Source organism: Gracilinanus agilis, chromosome 2 (assembly GCF_016433145.1).
Source record: "Gracilinanus agilis isolate LMUSP501 chromosome 2, AgileGrace, whole genome shotgun sequence".
In the NCBI taxonomy this organism is placed as follows: Eukaryota; Metazoa; Chordata; class Mammalia; order Didelphimorphia; family Didelphidae; genus Gracilinanus; species Gracilinanus agilis.
In genome coordinates this window covers 362,003,497-362,011,866 of record NC_058131.1, presented here as the reverse complement: position 1 = coordinate 362,011,866, position 8,370 = coordinate 362,003,497, and positions in this window count along the sequence as shown.

The window sequence follows — 8,370 nt, the reverse complement described above, 5'->3', positions numbered from 1 at the left end:
CCTTTGACAAAATACAATATCCATTCATATTGAAAACACTATAAAGTATAGGACTAGAAGGGCCTTTCCTAAAAATAATAAACAGTATATGTCTAAAACCATCAGCAAGCATCATATGCAACGAGGATAAATTAGAAGCCTTCACAATAAGATCAGGAGGGAAACAAGGATGCCCACTATCATCTCTATTATTTAACATTGTACTAGAAACACTAGCAGTAGCAATAAGAGAAGAAAAAGAAATTGAAGGTATTAAAAAGGGCAATGAGGAGACTAAGCTATCACTCTTTGCAGATGATATAATGGTATGCTTAAAAAATCCTAGAGAATCAAATAAAAAGCTAATAGAAATAATACACTACTTTAACAAAGTTGCAGGATACAAAATAAATGCACATATATCATCAGCATTTCTATATATTTCCAACACATCACAGCAGCAAGAGGCAGAAAGAGAAACACCATTTAAAATCACCCTAGACAATATAAAATACCTAGGAATCTACCTACCAAAACAAACACAGGAATTATACAAACATAACTACAAAACACTTTCCAAATCTGGCCTCAGACACTTCTTAGCTATGTGACCCTGGGCAAGTCAGTTAATCCCCATTGCTTAGCCCTTCCCACTCTTCTGTCTTGGAACCAATACATTGTATTGATACTAAGGTGGGAGGTAAGGATTTAAAAAAAAAAAAAAAACAAGTAAAAGAGGGCAACTCCTAGATAACTTATAGTATTGCAGCCTCAAAAATGAGGAGACAACAGTCTCCATTAGGTGCCAGAACCAGAGGATTCTTTGCATTTCTTTCTTTGTGTTTATGTGTCCAGAAAAGGTCCCATTTCTAATGCTGCATTGTTGTTTCAGTTTTCTAGTTTTAAAGGATTGTAGCGTTGTTATTAATTAGATCAGATGACATGTCTGGGATCAAAAGGCCACTGCTTAAGATACAGAAAAGTTGTTGTTTGTTGGAACTTCAGCTCCTACCATTTTTGTAAAACTTAACCTCATTATGATGGTGTTCTAGAATCACAATGCTAGATGTTCCCAGAATTTGGGGGTATAATGTAAAATAGTGAGAGTGAAGAACACTATATTGGCTAGATAAGTTAGGGAAAGTATCCTAAGGAATTTTCTTTATCTTCTTATTAGTGTTTCTATTGCCAAGGAAAATGGCCTTGAGAAATGCTCCTTTGGGGAAAATAATAAAGGACTTCCTAAGAAGAATTTAGAGCTTTCCTCATTACATTTCCTGATAAGCAACATTAATTCATTCAAAAGGAGAGCACTGAAGTTTTGAAAGTCTCATATAATAGATGTTGCACATTATTTCTATATATTGCACAAACTACTTCCCTTACAGTTCTAGCTTACTTGGGGCATTCTGAGTTTTTGCTCAGGAGTCTATTTGCTCTGGAATCTTTTCCTATTGCTCATGAAGTCCCATCCTCTATAATCTCCCAACATTATTTAACCACTTAATATTTATCCAATATAATTTAACAATTAGCATTAGTTAGCTTTTACCAAAGGTTATTTAATGAGAAGGCAAAAATCAGATTCTTTCTTCAAACCAACTAGAGGGAGTAGACTCATTGTTCCTAAATATCTATTCCTTCCCTCATGAGAACAGAGAAGGGGGAGCATTTTCATGCTCTGGAAATTCTCTTATCTTAGAAATTCTCTAAAAAATTCAGTAGTGGGTGGGGCACAGCTGCTAGATAAGTCACTCTCTTGTTTACAAGGAATGATGTCTCAGTTGCCAGGTTGATAAATTACTGGAAGGAATCAAGAGGGGTATTCCTCTAGACTGACTCTTCACTGAACTCATCTACTGCTACTGTCAGTTCTGGTTACCAAAGGAATCTTTGAGGACCCTTCTGACTTTCTGAAGTTCACAAGGTCATAATCTTCTTGTTCATTTTGACACTTATACTTGTTCACCTAAAATTAGGGGGAAAATAGAGACAAATGAAAAAGAGGTGTCATGTAAACATTGACTCAAGGCAGCTAGTTGGAAGAGAGTGTCTAATATCCCTCGCTATTTAGTAGCTCACAGCATTTCTCTTCCTGCTCATTTGAGAGCTGCTGGAGATGGGACAAAAAGAACAAATCATAGAAACAATTAATAATTTCATTGAAGACAATGACAATGATGAGACTTCTTACCAAATCTATGAGATGCAGCCAAAGCAGTTCTAAGGGGAAAATTTATATCACTGAGTGCATATATTAACAAATTAGGGAGAGCAGAGATTAATGAATTGGGTGTGCAATTTAAAAAACTAGAAAATGAACATTATTAAAAATCCCCAGATGAAAACTAAATTAGAAATACTAAAAATCAAAGGAGAAGTTAATAAAATCGAAAGTAAAAGAACTATTGAATTAATAAATAAGACTAGAAGCTGGTATTTTGAAAAAACAGATAAAATAGACAAAGTACTGGTCAATCTAATAAAAAAAGGAAAGAAGAAAACCAAATTGATAGTATCAAATATGAAAAGGGAGACCTCACCTCTAATGAAGAGGAAAGTAAGGCAATCATTAGAAACTATTTTGCCCAGTTATATGGCAATAAATATATCAATCTAGATGATATGAATAAATATTTACAAAAATATAAATTGCCTAGATTCACAGCAAAAGAAATAGAATATTTAAATAATCCAATATCAGAAAAAGAAATTGAACAAGCCATCAAAGAACTTCCTAAGAAAAAATCACCAGGACCTGATGGATGCACAAGTGAATTCTATCAGACATTCAAAGGAGAGAGAGTGAAAAAGATTACTTGCTTGAACCTTGTATATATCCGTTTAACTCTTGCCCGTCAACCAATTAAAAATGTTTTCTATTACTACAGTAAGGTAACAGGAAACAATCAATCAGAGGATATCTGCTTGTGTTCTAAAGTAGGGAGAAAGACTTTATCACACATGCCTAAAAGCTAGTTGCCCAGGCCTGATTAGTATTAGGCATGGCCTATTGGCCACACTCTAAGGACTATGCCCTTGTTGACCAGTTCCCCATTCCAAATACAATATGGAGATTTTCTCATTCATAAACTGAAAGGCTTGGACTGGGATGAACTATGAAATCTCTAAAGATTGTAGACCAGAAGTGTAAGATATGCTCCTGAGTAGGCAAGAACTAGATTAAAATGTAATTGCGAAATATTTAACAAAATAAATAAAAGTACAAGAAGACATATGTAACAATCCATTTTCAAAATGAATCAATATGTATCTCTCAAGGACCCTTGTGCTGGGATTGATGGCCCCCATTTTCATTTGTGTTTGACACCAGTGCTCTAGACTTATAATTCTATGATTCATTATAGAAGCCAAAATTTATTTGTCCCTAATGCAAGATGTAAAGGTGAATTCTACTGTAGTGTCCAGGTGCTACCCCTTGGATCCAGTATAGACAGTTATCCATTCTAAACACATCAAATGCTTTGCGTTCATTCATGAGACCTGGAGATTGGCCAGGCGAGCTGCAAAGAACTAGAGATAGCAACATCATTTTTCTATATGTTTCTACTTGCTATCCTTTTCCTTTCACTTATTCCCCAAAAGCTGCATCTTTATTCTACTATGACAAATTTTATTGATACCTGGTATTGACTCAAAGTTGAAAAATTACATCTTCCCCTTCAGTTTTCCCAGAGGGGGTTTCCCTAGGGAAATTGACAATACCCTCTAGCCTGGCTGAGATAATTTTTTAATCACCTGTGTATAGGAAAATGCTAGGGGTACTCTTCCCTGGGGAAGAAGGTATGACCTCTGTTAGTTTTTCTAATGTCATTTCAGAGGGAACAAGAGACTCTTCCTGCATTTTGCCTGCTCCTGACTTCCCAAGTTCTATTGAGAATACAATTACTTTCCCACATGAAGCCATCAAGGCTGAAAACTTTAGTGAAATCTTTGGGGTTTGGGGTTTTTTTTTTTTGGTCTTTCATCCCAACATCTCCATACCAATCAGTTGCTGAGTCCTGTGGATTCTACCCCCACAATTGCTATCAAATCTTTCCCTTCCTCTGCATTTGCATTACAAATGCCTTAGTTCAGGCCCTCATCACTACTCACCTAGACTATTGTAATAGACTCCTAACTAGTCTCCATGCAACCACATCTGTCTCCTCTCCCATCCATCATCCATCCTTCACAAAGCTGTCAGAATAATCATTCTAATGCATCCATCTGACCATGTCAATCCCCTACTGATCAAAAACTTGCTGTAGTTTTCTATTGCCTATAGGATTAAATCCAAAATCCTTATTCTTATGCAGATATTTAAGGTTTTCTGCAAGTCAGCTCCTGCATATATATACCTTACATCTTAGAATCAATAGCAAGTATTGGTTCCAAAACCGAAGAATGGGAAGAATCAATAGCAAGTATTGGTTCCAAAACCGAAGAATGGGAAGGATTAGGCAAGTGGAGTAAAGCGACTTAAGTCACCCAGCTGGGAAGTGTCTGAGATCAGATCTTAACCCAGATGTCTCATTTCTATGTCTGGCTTTCTATGCTCTGAGCTACCCAAGCTGCCCCATCTCTTGTCTATCTTATTCCCTTCTCTTTGTCTATATCCATCCAGGTACTGGTTACCCACTTCTTTTTCACTTACTTTTTTCCTTCTCCTACCTCTACACCTTTGCATTAGACATTCCCATGCTTAAAATATATCACTCTTTCCCCCATCTCCAGATATTGAAGTCTTTCTTCTAAGAGGTTATAAAATGGCTAACTCTGAAGTTATATTTCTTCCCCATTAAAATGTAAACACTTTATGAATAGGGCTTGTTTCATTAGTTATACTCAAACCCCTACTTCCAGCATAGTACTTGATATCTCAATATCCCCATAATGCTCCCAAACACCCTAACTCTGGGATTAGACCATAAGCTTAGTTTAAAAGTTTCATTTTTGTGCTTGATAAAACCTTTGAGAGGCAGCATAACATTGTAGATAGAATGCTGGCCTGGACTCAGGAAGACCTGAGTTTAAATCTTGTCTTAGTATGTACTAGTTCTATAACACTGGACCAAGTCATTTAATGTTTCTATGCCTCAGTGTTCTTTCTCATCTGTAAAATGAGGATGTTGGACCCAGTGACTCCTCATGTTTTAAATCTGTTAGTCTCCTATCCTAAAATTGACCCCCACATATTGCTTATCAAATGCATCTATGTGACTATCCCTTCTCCTCCCAGTAGGCATAGAATAAAACCTATAATAGTGTACAAGAAAGTACAATGTGTGTCTGATTGGTGATACCTACTATTTGACAAGCTAGGAATCTCTGGTAAACCAGTCATTCCCAAGGCATCAGCTCCTCACAATACTACAGAGCATAATACTAGGGGCTTTGGGCCTCCTTACATGTGCCATCTACCTGTTAGAGACTTACTATTGGAATAACAAGTACAGATCTGACTCAAGGATGCTACTTTTGCCTCTGTAATTCCACAAAAATAAGAATCTTGGAATTATCTCCTGCAATTCCTTTACCCACAAAAGTTTTTGCTTTGTGAGACCAACTATAACCATTGACTAATCCCTAGTCATGGTATAGGTCTGCGATCCCTCAGACCCTCTAGGATCTGAATGTACTATGACCACTCACTAATACCTATGCACACTGGTGCTCTAGAGTATTTCCTAGACATTTCAGTACCTTTTAGGATCCAGAAAACAGCATTACTGATGAGATAAGTCAGAGTTCATTCATTCCTGCCACCAATGAGAGGTATTATTGCATAGAGGAGACAGTAGGAATGGGAAAGGAGATATTTAGGTGATAAATTACTACACAGGAATATGTTCCTAGCCAGATCAGCCTTGGGCATTGCAGGGCTCCATAAATAGAACAGTGTGTATTTTAATATGCCTAGGAACAAAGTCATCTCATTAATTCTGAAAGAACCTGGCCTGAATGGCAACAGACATCTATATTAGTTGCTAGCACTTTATAAAGTCTTTCTCGATGTCCCCACCAAAAAGTTTTTCCATTCTCAAATTTCCTAAGAGCACTTTATCTAGTTCTCTTCTTTGCCATCTAACTTTCTACATTATAGCCTATTTATCTGTTTATGTCATAGCCTCCTTACTAGAGTTGAAGCTTCCTAAGGAAAGGAACTACACTATTTTCATTTTTGTTCCCTCTACCACTGAGCACAGTGATTGTCCATACTAACTTATTAAATGTTTGTCAGAATGAATTTAGGAGCTTTTCTGGATAATAATAAATGTCTCTATCTTTAAAAGCATCTCTGGCAGAAGCTGTCGTACATTCCAACATTCTTTTCCAAGTCCTTCTCTAAGTCACTACCTGCTACAGACTCTGAATAACTAATCAGGAGTCAGAATGGTTCAATATTTGACTACTGGCCATGGGCATCAGACCAATTTCTCTACTAATCAAAAGAAATACTTTGCCAAGTGCTCTATGCTTCCCCTAAAATCCTCTAGAGAGTTCTCTTTGGGCATATTCTTTCCAACTGGAAAAAAAAGAAAACCTATCAAGAAATGCAAATTGCTGTAGCAGTGTAAAGTTCTGCAATTTTTGTTCACAATGTAATAGCCTATTAAGTAAAAATTAGATCATAAAGAGTAATTATAAGAAAATCAGAGAGACATCATTGCAATGTGTAACCCTCCAAGCAAAGACAAACTCTCCCCAGTAACTCTTTGTAAACATCAACCCCTGAAAAATTAAACCCCATTACATAGTCCTATTCTTCCAGGTGCATAAACCGCACAAAAACTATGTAGCATGAGTACTGCAGGGTAGCATATGTAGCCATCTGGGCGTTTTATGTTTCATAGAATGTCATACAGAATATGAGGAACCTTGAGAGATAGAGTAGAAAGATCATTGGCTCTGAAATAAAAAAAAAAAAAAAAAACCTGAATTCAAATCCTGGCTTTTCCTTAAGTAATTTTGGATAAATCACTTGACTTTTCTGGCCCTCCGTTTCCTAACATATGAGGAGGTTGGACTGGATGATCTTTGAGATCCTTTTCATCTCTAATGCTATGCATAAGATACAATTATTTGTGTCAGAATTTATTTTGCATGTTGAGCCTTGGAGAGAAGAACCATGAGAAAAGACTTTACTCTCTGCTTCTATGTTGAGTTTGGGGTGAGAAACATTATGGTCAACCAATCTCCCCACATACACAGTGGCTCACATGACTTGAGCTCTTAGTCAAGCATGACACTGATATACATTACAAAAGTATATAGTTAGGGGCAGCTATGTGGCAAAGCGAATAGAGCCCCAGGCCTAGAGTTAGGAGGACCTGGAAATCTGACTTCAGATTCTTCCTCACCATGAGACCCTGGGCAAGTCACTTAACCCGGTTTGCCTAGTCCTTGCCCTTTGATATCAGAATTGTTATTAAGACAGAAAATAAGGGTTTAAAATATATATGTACTTATATATAGATATATGTTCATACATATATATACATGTATGCATATAAAATTAGAAAGGTCCCCTGAGGTCATATAATCTACCTCTCCACCAAAATCAACAGATGGGTGGTACCATATGTAAAACTTTGGACTTGGAGTCATGAAAGCTGAGTTAAAATCCATTCTTGGGCCTAAGGCACATCATTTAGTTGCTATTATCTGTCTCAGTTTCTTTATCTGTAAAATGGGGATTAATAAAACAACACTCTTGCAAGGTTGTGAAAAAACAATGAAATAACATGTAAAGTGCTTTGTAAATCTTAAAGTCCTATATACATATTAGTTATATTTTTATCTCATATTTTCAAAACTGAAAAAGAAATACCTAGAGCTCCACTTTATTCGTCAAACGTTGGATGCACTTCAAAATAATGTCTTGTGAATATAATTTTCCCTTTTGTCTACATAAGAATTTCAGACATATATTCCCTTTAAAAATTAGAAAATCTAGTTTCTTATGCTTGAGAATCTACATTTATTTTCAAATATGCTAGCTTTGTTAATGTCCAACCTACATGCTTTTATTTCTTTCTGGTATCATTTTCCTTCTTAAAAAGACTGCTCAATAGTACATTGGTCCTTATGCTCTTTTAAGCTCATTAAAACTAAGAGTGTTCAATGCGATGCACCATTTTACCATTTTATTGGGAGTTATCCCTGTTTTCATGGGATGTGAATGTTGAAGTTGCAATAGGTACTGTATATCAAGAGAATAGACATAAAACACCGCAATGATTTCTGGGGGATAGATATCATAAAAGGGTGGTTTCAGATGCCAGATATTTTTGTACAGTGACAGGGAAAGGTATCTCAGGAATTGACCCAAATCTTCACCCAAATCTCACAAGTCCTCCCCTTTCCAACTGAGAATGTAAGTTCCTC